Below are 15870 nucleotides of genomic sequence, written 5' to 3'. Positions count from 1 at the left end.
GATTTTTGGTAGAGATTTGAAAGAGAAGAGGGCAACCTTCAGTCAAAGGATTTTTTTGCAGGAGAGGATAATACAGCCCATAGTCCCCAAAGTATCTGCATAGAGTGGAGGTCACGTGGGTGTCAGGGCAGAAGCAATTGTCATTTTGCAGAGGAGACAAGAAGCATAATATCACAAATCTCCAAAGGTCCTTGATAGACTACTATGGACACAAGGAAGAAAGGAGAGCAGGAGAATACAGACCCTGGACTTCAGAAAAGCAGACTTTGACTCCCTCAGGGAACTGATGGGCAGGATCCCCTGGGAGAATAACATGAGAGGAAAAGGAGTCCAGGAGAGCTGGCTGTATTTTAAAGAATCCTTATTGAGGTTACAGGGACAAACCATCCCGATGTGTAGAAAGAATAGTAAATATTTCAGGCGACCAGCTTGGCTTAACAGTGAAATCCTTGCTTACCTTAAACACAAAAAAGAAGCTTACAAGAAGTGGAAGCTTGGACAAATGACCAGGGAGGAGTATAAAAATATTGCTCAGCAGTGCAGGAGTGAAATCAGGAAGGCCAAATGACACTTGGAGTTGCAGCTAGCAAGAGATGTTAAGAGTAACAAGAAGGGTTTCTTCAGGTACGTTAGCAAGAAGAAGAAAGTCAAGGAAAGTGTGGGCCCCTTACTGAATGAGGAAGGCAGCCTAGTGACAGAGGATGTGGAAAAAGCTAATGTACTCAATGCTTTTTTTGCCTCTGTCTTCATGAACAAGGTCAGCTCCCAGACTACTGCACTGGGAAGCACAGCATGGGGAGGAGGTGACCAGCCCTCTGTGGAGAAAGAAGTGGTTCGGGACTATTTAGAAAAGCTGGACGAGCACAAGACCATGGGGCCGGATGCGGATCCGAGAGTGCTAAAGGAGTTGGCGGATGTGATTGCAGAGCCATTGGCCATTCTCTTTGAAAACTCATGGCGATCGGCGGAGGTCCCAGATGACTGGAAAAAGGCTAATGTAGTACCCATCTTTAAAAAAGGGAAGGAGGAGGATCTGGGGAACTACAGGCCAGTCAGCCTCAGCTCAGCCCCTGGAAAAATCATGGAGCAGGTCCTCAAGGAATCAATTCTGAAGCACTTAGAGGAGAGGAACGTGATCAGGAACAGTCAGCATGGATTCACCAAGGGCAAGTCATGCCTGACTAATCTAATTGCCTTCTATGACTAGATAACTGGCTCTGTGGATGAGGGGAAAGCAGTGGACATGTTATTCCTTGACTTTAGCAATGCTTTTCACATGGTCTCCCATAGTATTCTTGTGAGCAAGTTAAAGAAATATGGGCTGGATGAATGGACTATAAGGTGAATAGAAATCTGGCTAGACTGTCAGGCTCAATGGGAAGGGATCAATGGCTCCATGTCTAGTTGGCAGCCAGTATCAAGTGGAGTGCCCCAAGGGTTGGTCCTGGGGCCGGTTTTGTTCAGTATCTTCATTAATGATCTGGAGGATGGAGCGGATTGCACCCTCAGCAAGTTTGTAGATGACACTAAACTGAGAGGAGAGGTAGATACGCTGGAGGGTAGGGATAGGGTCCAGATTGACCTAGACAAATTGAAGGATTGGGCCAAAAGAAATCTGATGAGGTTCAACAAGGACAAGTGCAGAGTCCTGCACTTAGGAAGGAAGAATCCCATGCATTGCTAAAGACTAGGGACCGAATGGCTAGGCAGCAGTTCTGCAGAAATGGACCTAGGGGTTACAGTGAACGAGAAGCTGGATATGAGTCAACAGTATGCCCTTGTTGCCAGGAAGGCCAATGGCATTTTGGGATGTCAACAGATCGAGGGACGTGATTGTTCCCCTTTATTCAACATTGGTGAGGCCTCATCTGGAGTACTGTGACCAGTTTTGGGCCCCACACTACAAGAAGGATGTGAAAAATCTGGAAAATGTCCAGCAGAGGGCAACAAAAATTATTAGGGGACTGGAACACATGACTTATGAGGAGAGGCTGAGGGAACTGGGATTGTTTAGTCTGCGGAAGAGAAGAACGAGGGAGGATTTGATAGCTGCTTTCAACTACTTGAAAGGGGGTTCCAAAGAGGATTGATCTAGACTGTTCTCAGTGGTAGCAGATGACAGAACAAGGAGTAATGGTCTCAAGTTGCAGTGGGGGAGGTTTAGGTTGGATATGTGGAAAGCTTTTTCACTAGGAGGGTGGTGAAACACTGGAATGCGTTACCCAGGGCGGTGGTGGAATCTGCTTCCTTAGAAGTTTTTAAGGTCAGGCTTGACACAGCCCTGGCTGGGATGATTTAGTTGGGGACTGGTCCTGGTTTGAGCTGGGGGTTGGACTAGATGACCTCCTGAGGTCCCTTCCAACCCTGATATTCTATGACCTCTGGGCAGCCACATGAATGAGAATTCTATACTCTACTCACTGCAATCCTTCCAAATAGTAGCACAGCTCCCACTTTGCTATAAAGCTTTCTCCTGGGTGTGGAGCAGAAAGTGAAGAGCAGGTAATAATAGATAAGACCAGCATTGAAATTTTGGTCTCTGTTAGGTGTTTGCAACTAAGGGAGTGACCCTCCCTTGGTTCCATTTTGTTGTTCATCAAGAAAGGGTCCACAGGTGAGAGGAGATTATGGCTCTTAGGCCCCTTTCTCACATTCCTAGGAGACATTTTGGGTCACTATTCATACACATTTAATCTGTTTGGCACCTTACAGAGGGGAAAATGTAGCTCTATTCCATTTTTCTAGGAAGTGTGTGGTGTAGGAACTGGGCAGTTTATAAACAAAACTAATAAGGTAGGAGACAGGCCATTTAAAATAAGACTTTCTCACTCTTCACCATACTTATAAGCCTTATTTTGATGGAAGGCAATGGAGAAGTGACCCCTTACATTGCCCTGGACAATACAACTGAAGCTCAAACATGTTATTTCTCTAATGCACAAGGTTCTGCTTGCCTTACACCCTGAAATTTCAGTCCGATAATAGATTCACCTCATTTGCTGCACAGCCTGTGTCACCTTGACCTTCGCCTGCCTGACCAGAGTATTTCTCAGTGCATTTAGACTCTAAGAGTATGTTACCCAAAATTCTGTCTCTTTTCATGTCTATACTTCTGTTAACAAATATGAAATTTTTTTTTAAAAAAAGCTAATAAGTCTAGGACAACCAGATTTTTCAGTTTTCTTAACAAATAACTTTTAAATCTGAAACCAAAATAAGGACATTCTTAAAAAGCATACAACTATGTTAATTTTATAAAAGGCAATATCAACTTTTTACAGAACTGAGAAGCTGAAATTAACCGTGGAATCTGAGAAAATGATAGAGCCTTCTGCCATTTCCCAGGCTTATCAGCTGACTACACATTTTGTGAGTGACTCCAACACATACAATTTCAACACACCCATTCAAATGATAAATTCCTTTGCGATTAAACAAGTGCAAACAAAGAATAACTATTAAGGAATGATGTCAGATTGGAGGAAGGTCTCAAGTCGGGTTCCACAGGGATCTGTTCTGGGTCCAGTATTCTTTAATATTCTTATTAATGATATGCATATAAGTACGGGGAGCACATTGATCACTTTTACAGATGACACAAAGCTACGGTGGTTGCCAGTACTTTGGAGGCTACAGATAAAATTCAGAGGCATCTTGATAAATGGGAGAATTGGGCTATGGACAACAAAATGAAATTCAAAAAAGACAAATGCAAGGTGCTACACTTAGGGAAGAAAAAAACAAATGCACAAATACAGAATGGGGGGAAACTGGCTTGGCAGCAGCACTGCTGAGAAGGATCTGGAAGTTGTGGTGGATTACAACCTTAACATGAGTCAGCAATGTGATGCTGTTGCAAAAAAAGAAAATGCACTTTTAGGTTGTATTAACAGAGGCACAGCATGCAAGTCATGGGAGATGATAGTACCGCTCTACTGGGCATTGGTTAGGCTTCAGCTGGAGTACAACATCCAGTTTTGGTCACCGAAGTATAGAAAGGATGTAGAGAAACTCAAAATGATCCAGAGGTGAGTGACAAAGATGATCAAAGGGATGGAATACAAGCATAATGAGCAAAGGCTGAATGAACTGGGTATATTTAGTTTGGAAAAGAGAAGATTAAGCTGTCTTCAGATATGTGAAAGGCTGCCATAATAAAGATGTAGAAAGTTTCCCACAGAGGGCAGGACAAGAGTCAATGGGTTCAAACTACTGCATAGCAAATTTAGATTAAATATCAGGAAAAACTTCCTAACTGTAAGAACAGTAGGACAATGGAACAGACTGCCTCGGGAGGTTGTGGAAGCTTCTTCAACAGAGATTTTCAAAAGGAAGCTGTATAGCCTTCTGTCTTGGATGGTTTAGACACAACAAATCCTGCATCTTGGCAGGGGGTTAGACTAAATGAAGCTTTTGGTCCCTTCTAATCTATGATTCTGTCATGTGAATACTTGGATACTCTATCTAATTTCAGGTTCAGGACTTTCCTAGCTCATCCAGATTTGAATCCTGAACTTGAAGAGCTTGACTGAATGATGGACAAACTCTCAGTTGGGGCTTCCTCAGGTGGAGCTACAGGCCATGCTCAAGAGTTCAGCTGCTCCTCAAATAAAGAGAGCTGGAGGTCCAGTTATCGCCCCTCCCCTTGCTTGAGAAAGCAGTGAACTTCCCCTATCTGCTCACCTCCCTCTGCTGGGAAAGAATGAAGATCCCAGTGGCTTTAATTCCAGTATCTTCCTACAAATTATGGGAGGTGGGGGGGAGAAGAAGGGGAGAGAGAGAAGGGGCCAGGGAGGTATTCAACTGAACATCTGAAGCCCAAATTAAATGGGGGGTTTTGCATGCTCTTACATATATGTTTAAAATTCTCACAGTGTGGTTTTACTAAGTGACAAAACTCATTAGAATAATAAAGAAGGGAAGAGATGTTTTAAAAGATAGGCAGCAGGCATAGAAAGGTGGAGCTCAGAGACACAAAAACATCAGATATTTATTCCAGCCTTTGGCCACAGTCCTGCCTGTGGGATCTAAATTCTCCCCCTCAGTTATTTTTCCGTTAAAGCTGACAAACATGGGTTCATGATTGCAGTTGTGGGCTCAAATATGATTAAAACAAGTATAATTTAATACGATTCTGAAATGCTGATGTGTGTGTGTGTGCGCACACAAAAATGATAGTTTACCATTGTAAAAGTTCAATTACAACCTATTCAATTACAGCCTCAAAAGCAGTGGGAATCAGGAAAGGGACAACCTACTTTGTTCTTTTGGCCCATATGTCTCTGAGACTGAAGCAGTATGAGAACAGGAATAGTGTATATCTTTGTTCTGTATTGGACCAAACACATTATTAGTGATCAACCAAGTGAAGTTTTAAAAAAAAATGTTAAACTTATCTGCCTTGTAGGTTGCATAAATGGACTTGCGGTGTACTCTGGCCATTTAATGACTATGTTATCCACATTGAAAATATTTATGCAATTTTTAGCCTATGTGATTTCATTTTAGCAAGTGTTTACTGCTGTCCAAAATCAGAAACTCAAACTTTTCAGGATTAATATTCTAGAAGTAAAAGATCTACAAACTACAAAGAGTGAAAGAGCTACAAATTCTTCATTTATGATTTACCATGACTCAGTGGATTCCATATTTTTTCCAATGAGAGTTTTTGTATCTTATGCAGATAAACAGAGGGAGCTTCCCCAACTACATAAGCTATAAACTTGGGCCTCACAGAAAACATTCGATTCCATGTTTATAATTTCAGCATAACAAGCTGATCCCTAGCCACATACAATACCAGGGTCAGAGTCTTTAAAAAGTTAAGATGAGAGATTAAAATACTAACCCATGATGCTTAGCTGAAAACTTAACAACCAGCAAAAAGTTACTGTTTATAAAATGCTGGAATGCCAAAAACACTTGACTAAACCTACTTCACTTTAACCATGCATTGGAAAATATAACTTCTTGTACAATGGATTTTAATTAAAAACATACTACAGAGACATAGAGCCAAACTTTTCTCACTTTAATCGTGCCAAGGCCTAATAAGACTACTTGTGTGACAAATGGAAGCAGGGTATGGCAAAAATTATTAGAAGAAGTAACATGCTTTGGCACTGTCCATTGTACTGTCTTATAGCACTTAGTACAAATAGTTCACAGACAGGAGTGGCATAGAAGATTTTTTAAATTTTAATCTTTCAAATAAATTCTAATTTAGCCCACTTTTCTTATGCTGTCTGAAGAAATGCAGAATTTCTGAAGTATACATCAGTTGAAAAAGTGCTTAAATGCAAGCTGTTTCAAAAGACCAAATTTTTTTAAACCAGCAACTAACATTTTCACCAAGAAAAACCTTAGAAAATATTAATATAAACATACATAGTTTATAAAGACAAAAATAGCTTTACTAACCCTTTTATAAACATACGGCATTCAGCAAGGGCCAGAACAGAGAAAGATTAATTATTCACACGTCTCTGTGCCAAGTCTGCTCACTTGCTATGCTTTCTTAATTAGCTCTGTATAGTATATATTTACAGACAGACAAGTTCAGCTAGAAAAGCCATCCTCACATAGCTGGAGTGAATTTAACACCTTCATCCACAACAATGCTGGGGCCACACCTCTCACAGTGGTGCACTACACACAATATAGGATGAAAAGAATTCTGTATTACATGAAGCATTTGTTTTAAAGAACTAGTTTTCCACTACATCATTATAGATGACAATGTTGAGGGTTAACTTGGTGATGCTGTAGTTATGTACTGTAGCTTCATAATTGAGTCTGGACTGCAAGAATGCTTAGCTCTTGAATTTTCATACAAAAGGTATAATTTTGAGAAACATTTTTCACGGGCTGCTTATAGTCCACAGCCATAGTAAACTATACATACACTACAGTATCAGGCAGATATTAGTCACATGCTTAATCCACTACTGGAAGACACTCAGATATGATCGCAGTGAGTGCAGCATATGAATCTACACAGAATTACATACATACAAATAAAAACTGTTGTGCTAAAAGAAACATTAAGGTTGCAAAATCAAGCATTCAAGAGTTAGAAATGCCTCAATTTGGTCCCCTTGTTAGTATGTATTATAATACTGTCTTTAATTACTTGATCACATTTTTTCCTCATTCAGTTCTCAGAATGGTTGGAGCTCACTTAAGAGCAGCTGTTCAATATCCTGTTTTCTCTTCGATGTTTAATGTGTAGTTCTATGTTTTATTTACTGCACATTATTCAAATGCTGCTCAAGACAGAATTGTTAATTTTTCCATGGGCTTTTTTATGGTATTCATCATTACAGTATTTGATTGCTACACAAACATTAATTTATCACAACCTCCACCCTGGCTTCCACTGTCTTTGCCAAGACACTCCCAGTTCTCACTCCACACCCTGGTTCTTCATCAAATCTTTCCCATACCCCACTGGTTCCCCCATGGCCTATAGCAACCCAGAGTTGAAAATTCAGGGACAGTCCTTCTCAGGCCCCTCCAACCGCAGGCTGACGCATACTCAGTGCAGATGGAAACTTCAGATATTTTAGCTACTGAACTCTAGCAAGTCTCTTCTGAGCATGTGCAAACTGTGATTTTTCAAAGGTTGATATTTCGGACAAAATTTAAGCAGATTTTTATGGAGATGGCAAAGGGCACATTCCTGGCACAAAGACCAGCAATGTGCCAAATTTCAAGTCCTTGCTCCAAATCATGAGGGGGTCAGAGTGTTCAAAGAAAAGGTTACCAGAATTGAACATGGGCGAAACACTATTTTCCCCAGCCTTTTTCTTGTAAATGGGTGAACTGTTCTGGCTGAAAATTTCCAAAAACATTCAGCCAGAGGCAGACACATGGTCCAAATGGTTAAAATAGGTCAGTTATAAGCAAGAGAAAACAGGGTCACATAATGGGAAATGCCAGGCAGTCATAATAACAGGCATTGCTACCAACACCGTCAGAATTTGGCCTTGTTTACCATTGAAATGCTTGCTGCTTTAAATATAACTATGCCAGCAAAGTGGCAAAAAACTTCCCTTAGCACAGATGCAGTTATGCCATTATAAAAGTACTTATATCAATAGAGTTTATTCTGATTCAGGAACCAAAATATGCTAAACCCGTATAAAATGACTTATCCTGGTATAACTGCATCTACACTAGGGCTTTTACTAGCACAACTACAGTAACTCCTCACTTAACGTTGTATTTACGTTCCTGAGAAATGCAACTTTAAGCGAAACGATGTTAAGCGAATCCAATTTCCCCATAACAATTAATGTAAATGGGGTGGGGGGTTAGGTTCCAGGGAATTTTTTTTTTTTGCCAGACAAAAGACTATATTTTTATATATATATATATTATATACACACACACACAAACAGAGTATAAGTTTTAAACAAACAATTTAATGCTGTACACAGCAATGATGATTGTGAAGCTTGGTTGAGGTGGTGAAGTCAGAGGCTGGGATATTTCCCAGGGAATGCCTTACTGCTAAATGATGAACTAGCAATTGGCTGAGCCCTCAAGTGTTAACTCGTTGTTAATCTATCCTCACCCTCTACAAGGCAGCAGGAATGGAGGGAGGGAAGACAGCATGGCAGACAGAGACACACACCGTGTGTGTGTGTGTGTGTGTGTGTGTGTGTGTGTGTGTGTGTGTGTGTGTGTGTGTGTGTGTGTGTGTGTGTGTGTGTGTGTGTGTGTGTGTGTGTGTGTGTGTGTGTGTGTGTGTGTGTGATGCGCATTTCCCCTTTAAGTACCCTGACCCACTCTTAAGTGTTAATCAGCAAGCTGAGACCACAGCTGCTGCCAGGAAGCTCTCTCTGTCCTGAGCCCTGTTGTGTGTCCCCCTGCTCTATGGAGATGGGGTAAGCAGGTTGCAGGAGCAAGGGGGAGGGGGACACCCTGACATTAGCATCCCCCCTTCCCCTTGCACAGCAAGCAGGAGGCTTGGGGAGCAGCTCCAAGGCAGAGGGCAGGAGTAGCACATGGCAGTGGGGGGAGGGACAGCTGAACTGCCAGCAATTGATAGCCTGCTGGGCAGCTTCTGCACAGGGAACTTAGGGGAGCGGGGAGCTGATAAGTGGGCTGCCAGTCCACACTGGTTCCAAGCCCCCACCATCTAGTTGCAACAGGCTGCTCTTCCTGCAAGCAGTGGACAAAGCAGACAGCTGCAGACGTTATAAGGGAGCATTACACAACTTTAAACAAGCATGTTCCCTAATTGATCAGCAATGTAACAATGAAACAACGTTAACTGGGATGACTAAGTGAGGAGTTACTGTATTTTAGGGGGGAAAAAAATCACAATCTAATCGACATAGTTGTGTCAGCAGAACTTTGTAAGTGTAGATCAAGCCTAAATTACCCCGGAATTTTAGCAACCTATTTGCAATGAAAGGTAAGATCCTAGCGCTGGAAATGTAGCAAGAGCTCCAAGAGAAGGCTTAAACCATTTTTTCAGGCCATTTTTTGTAGAATACCTTTTCCCCCCCCTCAAAACATATATTGGGCCACATTCTGTCTTGATTTTCAGCCCATGCAACTCCCACGTACAGCTTTTGAGATAACTTGTGATAGTATTTTGATTTAGGTACGTAAAAGATCACAATCACCACTGCATCAGTGTGCCTTAAACATTAACTCAAATATTAAATGAAAATATAAATATATTAAACATATATATTAAATATATGTACACAGAGAAGAAAGTATCTTCATTTTACAGATGGGAACAGAAGCACAGAGAGACTAAGTGACTGGTCCAAGGCAACAGAAGTTGTCTGTGGCAGAGCCAGGAATAAAAAGCATATCTCCTGACTCACAGTCCTGTATCTTAATCACAAGTTCATCTTTTCTCCCTCTATCTTCATCCAATGTTAGGTTCCTTTGGAGCTGTAAAACTTTATTTCCTCCTCTGTCCATTTTAGAGTGATGGGCTCCTTCTCCAATTTCCTTCCTGGGCCTAACTATGTCACAATACCAACAGTTGTGTGCATTTCACAGATAGCTGCACAGAGCAATGCTAACTGGCCACAGTCTAATAGTGCTCCTTTGATGTCAACTGTGTCAGTTAGCCCTTAGTTACTCTTTAATGAAAGAGATAATTATAATGACCATACATAACACCATCCATGGACACTAAAAATCTGTACGAATTTGTTATTTTACACACAAATTACATGTTTTTCAAAAGTGTTGCCAACTCAAGTGATTTTATCACAAGTCTCATAATATTTGGAATTCTTCTTAAAGCCCAAACTGCTGGAATCAGTAGCTTGCATCAGAATATCAGTTTTAACGTGAAATCATCATGTAGAAAAGCTTGAAAACCTCAAGTGATCTCTAAGGGCTCTGAAACCAGATGGCAAAGAACCACCCCAAAATTTATTATTATTATTTTTAAATCTTGTGATTATTTGGGACCTGACTCAAACATTAAGAACATTTGGAGTTGACAATACCGCTATTATTTTCAAAGTATATTGGCTCACCGGATTGGTAATATGATATGGAGCCTTTGAAATCTAGGTAATCAGTTCAAATAGTGGCCAGCTATGCAGTCATTAAAAGAATTATTGCGGGATGGCTCATCAGTAACTTATGCAAAGTAAGTTTCATGGCCTCATTCCAGTTATACATCATAATAACTGACACTATTTGACACCCTTGTTAGCAGTCTCAAGAAAGTGGCCAAGGACTGTATTGATATGGAAAGGGAACCACATTTTCCCCTTAGAGGTGGTCCCTCCAGGTCAAACAACCGGCAACAAATGTCCAGTGCTGTGTGGGAAAGCAGCAGTGTTGATGTTGTGTTCTGTGATCAATAGAGAACTTCAATATTTAGGAATATCAATTTTTACCAGCATTATATTCACTTTCAAACCCTTTTCTAAAATAAAAAACTTAAAGGCACGAGTTCACATTCCAGATGGTCACATTTAGGGCAAAAAAATAATCATTTTTTAGTAATGGCATAAAACCAGTCTGAAATCACAACTTCTAACTTCTGTTTTTTCCCCACTCTTGTAACTTGAATATAAAAACTATTTCATTTTCAAAAATTGCTCTCGACAGACTTTTTATGCCTAGTTTCAACCCAAAACAAATTTTTATGGCTCGGTTGTTAGCAGGGCTTTATAATGGAAATGCTGACAGAGTAATTATAGTCGTGGGTGCCACTGAAATAAACAATTATGTTAAATTTAAATGGTTTTTAAAAAAAATTCTTTAACAAAACTCTCTTTTGGCACTCCTATGCTGTAACTTTATATATTGATGAGTATCCATTCCATGCATTGTAATTCACATAACGGAAAGAATATACAAATGGCTGCAAGTAAGGTATTTATTTTGGGAGGGAGGAATGTACATGATCGAGTGGGGTTTATGATGACAAAAGAAGATCTGCAACTTATCTCACTGAAAGTTCAGCCACTGGAGAGTGAATAGTTTGCCAACAGATTCTAAATCACACTGACACGAATTAATGTACATCTCAATAGGACAGATTATTGGACAGTAAGTTTCCACTACCACTACATGAGCTAAAATGTAGAGTATTGATCATGTTTTTTCTTTGTATAATACATAATACATTTCCCAAATCACAGGTTTGGAAACATTTCAAGGAGGTGCACAAAAGTTGCCAAAACTGAACTAATCCCTTTCAAGAGAAACCTGTTCAGTGTAAAGTTTTATTAGCAAATATTGGAAAGATACAATCAGGATAAAATCAAAAGATTTTACCTCCATAATAGAAAAATTAATGGAAAGCAATCCATTGAAGAACTATTTGCAGATACCAATAAGGGTGCATGAGGCAGGGAAGGGGTACAGTGGTGAAATGGCTAGTTGTATTACAGAGGCTGACTGGGACTTTGAAAGAATCAGCCACTACTCAAATACACGCTTGCAATGAACACACCTCAGAGACAAGGCTTAGGCTCATATCCTGCCAGAAGTGCCACATGGGCAGGCCCTTCTATCCACATAGAGTCTATCAACTTCTCTGGGATTCTGTGAGAGGTTATGGGTCTGTTTGCAGGATTACAGCCTTTGAGAGTCAAACAATGAGCTTAATAGACGCTTAAGGCCCAATCCTGCAAACTCTTACCCACACAAGTAATTTTACACCCAAAAGTAGCCCGACTTCTTTCAAAAGGACTAATCATAGATTTTATAACAGAAAAAAGGAGTACTTGTGGCACCTTAGAGACTAACAAATTTATCTGAGCATAAGCTTTCGTGAGCTACATCTCACCTCATTGGATACAGTTCACTTCATCAGTTGCATCCGATGAAGTGAGCTGTAGCCCACGAAAGCTTACGCTCAAAAAAATTTGTTAGTCTCTAAGGTGCCACAAGTACTCCTTCCCTTTTTCTTTTTGCGAATACAGACTAACACGGCTGCTACTCTGAAACCATAGATTTTATGGCCAGAAGGGACCACTATGTTTATTCAGTCTGACCTCCTGCATAATTGGGACCACAGAACTTCAGTCAGTGATTCCTGCATCTAGCCCAAGAATTTATGGTTGAACTACAGCACAGTTTGAAAAAGATATCCAGTTTTAAGGACTCCAAGAGACAAAGAACGTATTACACTCCTTGACAATCCATTCCAATGGTCAATTAATCTCACTGTTAAAATTGTACATCTTGTTTCCAGCTTAAAGGTGCTGACTTCAACTTCTAGCCACTAGAACTTTTCAAATAGATTAAGGGAGACCTCAAGGATCAGATATCTTCTCCTTGTGTAAGTACTTCTTGGCAAAGAACAAGTCACCTCTAAACCATCTCTTTAATAAGTTAAGTATATCGAGCTCCTTTAGTCTCACTGAAGGTGTATTTTCAAACCCATAAATCATGCTTGTAGCTCTTCTTTGAACTCTTTCCAACCTGGACACAGTATTCCAGTAATGGTCTCTCCAATATCACATTGTCACGGGGGCTAGTTATAGAAGACTCAGTCCTCTGACAGAGTCCATGGGAGTCCACCCCTTCTGGGGTATCAAAGACTGAAAGGAAAACCAAACACAAATAAACTAATAAAAGGTTGTAGTAGGACTCTCTTCCTTCAGAGACCCCTTGGGTAGGCTATAGTGCGTTCAGTTGCCCACAGGTGAGCCTCTAGTAACAGTCTCCATGTAATGGTTCAGCACTGGGGCCTTGTTTCAGTCATAAGGGGTCTCAATAGACAATGGTCTGCTGAGCAGCTCCTGTCTTCAGCCAGGACCAATCCAGGATCTGAGGACTAAAGCTCTGCTCTTGTCCAAGATCTGCCACCAACTGAGCTGGGTTTCTCCCTTTTACGTCTTTCCTCTGTGGCGGGGTAGGCTACTTGAGCTTATAGCAGCCCATTAACTCTCGCCTACAGGGTGTGGGGTTTATACACGCCATCATGCACACACACTGCTTCTCTACTCCTGCACAATATTCCTCTGTTTATACATCAGAGGATCATGCTAGCCCTTTTTATCACAGCATTGCATTGGGAGCTCATATTGAGATATTTATCTACAATGGCCCCTAAATCATTTTCCGAAAATAATCCCCACCCTGCATTACAGCCTACATTCTTTTTCCTAGATGTATGATCTTGCATAATGCACTTCCTTGATCGCATCTAGCTTGCCAAGTGATCTTGATTGCTCTTTTTCAGTGATTTGTACTTGTTATTTATAACCCCAGCAATCTTTGTATAATGTTCAAATTTTAGCAGCAAGAATTTTATATTATCTTTGAAATCATTGATAAATATATTGAAGAGTTATGGGACCCCACTAGAAAAACCTCCATTAGCTGATGATTCCAGATTAACGTTAGCCAACACAAAATATGTTACCCATTCCCCTCCACCACCCCATAAATATGTATTATGAGCATGATATTAATATTGTATATATATTAAATAGGAATGTTGCATAGTTATGGTAACTGACTTGTTTGCTGATTATATATATATATATCCCACAATACTCTGCAAAGCTAAATATAGCTTTTCGCATTAGCTAATTTGAAACCTGTTAAAGACAACATATATGAATAGTGTGTCCTCATACAGGTTGGGTTTTGCCTTCATGACCCCTAGTACTTGGAATGTGGTATCCAAAACTAATGATAAGGAAGGAACAGGTCGATACAGGAAAACAAAGTAAAAAGTGATTGGTAGATTTTAATCTTGGGTGATGTATGAAGTGCTTTTAGCTTGTAAACAACCATATTATAAGTATGGCTGATTTTGAATGCATACTTTGGAGCACATCTTCTGTGTAAGATGAACTGCACACTGCAAGGGAACTGCTTCCAGGAAACAGTGATCTTGTTTTCATATTGGACTATTTTGTTTTTAGACAATAGATTAGCTAAGCCTGGTTATTTGGTATCTTGAACATTTTTTTAGCGCAAAAACAAGTGTACTCAAGTAACTGTCTATACTTTAGACAATATTAACAATTATGTTCTGAGAGCTAATACGGTCAGGTAGCCACTTTTTAAACCACTTAATATGTTCCACATGCGTCACATGTGTTTTCAAGATGAGTCCTGAGTAAAGGCCTGATCCAAAGCCCACTGAAATTAATAGGAAAACACTCACTGACTTCCACTGGCTGTGGATCAGATCCTTTCGGTACTTAAATACCGACTATACATGAGAGCTAGACAGCTTAGATTTACACAACATGTTTATCTCATTAGAAAATACATTGGCAAACTGAGTTTTAGTTTAAAATTAATAAAAAATTGTGATAAAGAATATATCACTTCAAATCAACCACATTTTCTCCCAAACCATTCAAAATATTTCCAGACCAACCATCAGCCAGAACACTCCATGCCTTTGAAAAGAACAGAAGTGAAAGAATACAATCTCACTCTGCTACCACCCATTTAATGGCAAACATTAAAGCAACTTCATATCTTTCTTGTGGCAGAAAATTAAGCAAGTGACAGAAGTTAGTGGGATGTTGATTTAAAAATATCAGGAGGAACAAAAATCTCAATAAAGGGAACAAACAATAATAAATTCTACATTATAAATTGCAAAATTATCTGCACTTTCTACTGTCTGATAACTGAAAACACTGAAAAAAAAAGAATTAATTTCTTTTAGCTATAGTAATGTTATGTATAGTACAGTGGGTACGTATATGTTAGTATGTATGTAGTATGTATCGTACAGCTATGTATAGTAATGTTAATGTTACTAACAATTGCAATAAAAATTTTAGACAGAAAACTGACTTTCAAGTTGATGGTGCCAATTTAATCAACCACTTTCAGTTTCTTAAAGAGAACAGATTTATCATCTTTGTAAGCAAACATGCCAAGATAAATATTCTGTTCCACCCCATAGATTTTTTTTCACTATCAAACACAAATATCTGAGTTTTGTTTATTAAGTCTACCATACTTCCTACTATTACTACAGTAAATGGAAAATTTTGGTCATTAAAACAAGATTTATATCTCATGAGAAAATATTACTGTAAATTAAGTGAGAGTTTAAAATTCACCACAGAGTTAATTTTGGGAAATGGAGAGTTCACATCCAGATGGAAATGGACCTATAGGTGTATGACATGTAGTAATGAAAAGAGTTTACTCAACATCATCAAAAGAGGACTCAAAGAGAGATGTAGTGGAGCAATGCTCCAGTCTCGTACCAGTCCCATTCCTCCTCCAATGGAACTTTGCTATTTTCAGTTCACCCAGGTATAACTTGGTGCTAGTTAGAGTAGTAGCACACAGGATGCAGGTTCCTGTAGTGCAGCCAGGACATAAAGGGCATGTCTACACTGCAATTAAAGACAGCGGCACAATCATAGCTGGCCCAGGTCAGTG

The 15870-nt window shown here is 39.8% G+C and overlaps 1 protein-coding gene across 2 annotated transcripts in view; it reads right to left on the bottom strand.

Annotated features, from left to right (window-relative positions):
* The window catches only part of WDR70 (WD repeat domain 70), a 272758-nt gene that overhangs the window by 124049 nt on the left and 132839 nt on the right, over positions 1–15870 (bottom strand). The window lies entirely within an intron of this gene.

Source organism: Lepidochelys olivacea (assembly GCF_965140295.1).
Source record: "Lepidochelys olivacea isolate rLepOli2 genome assembly, chromosome: 5".
In the NCBI taxonomy this organism is placed as follows: domain Eukaryota; kingdom Metazoa; phylum Chordata; order Testudines; family Cheloniidae; genus Lepidochelys; species Lepidochelys olivacea.
The sequence above is the reverse complement of the archived record's forward strand: the minus strand, read 5'-3'. Positions and strand labels throughout refer to the sequence as shown.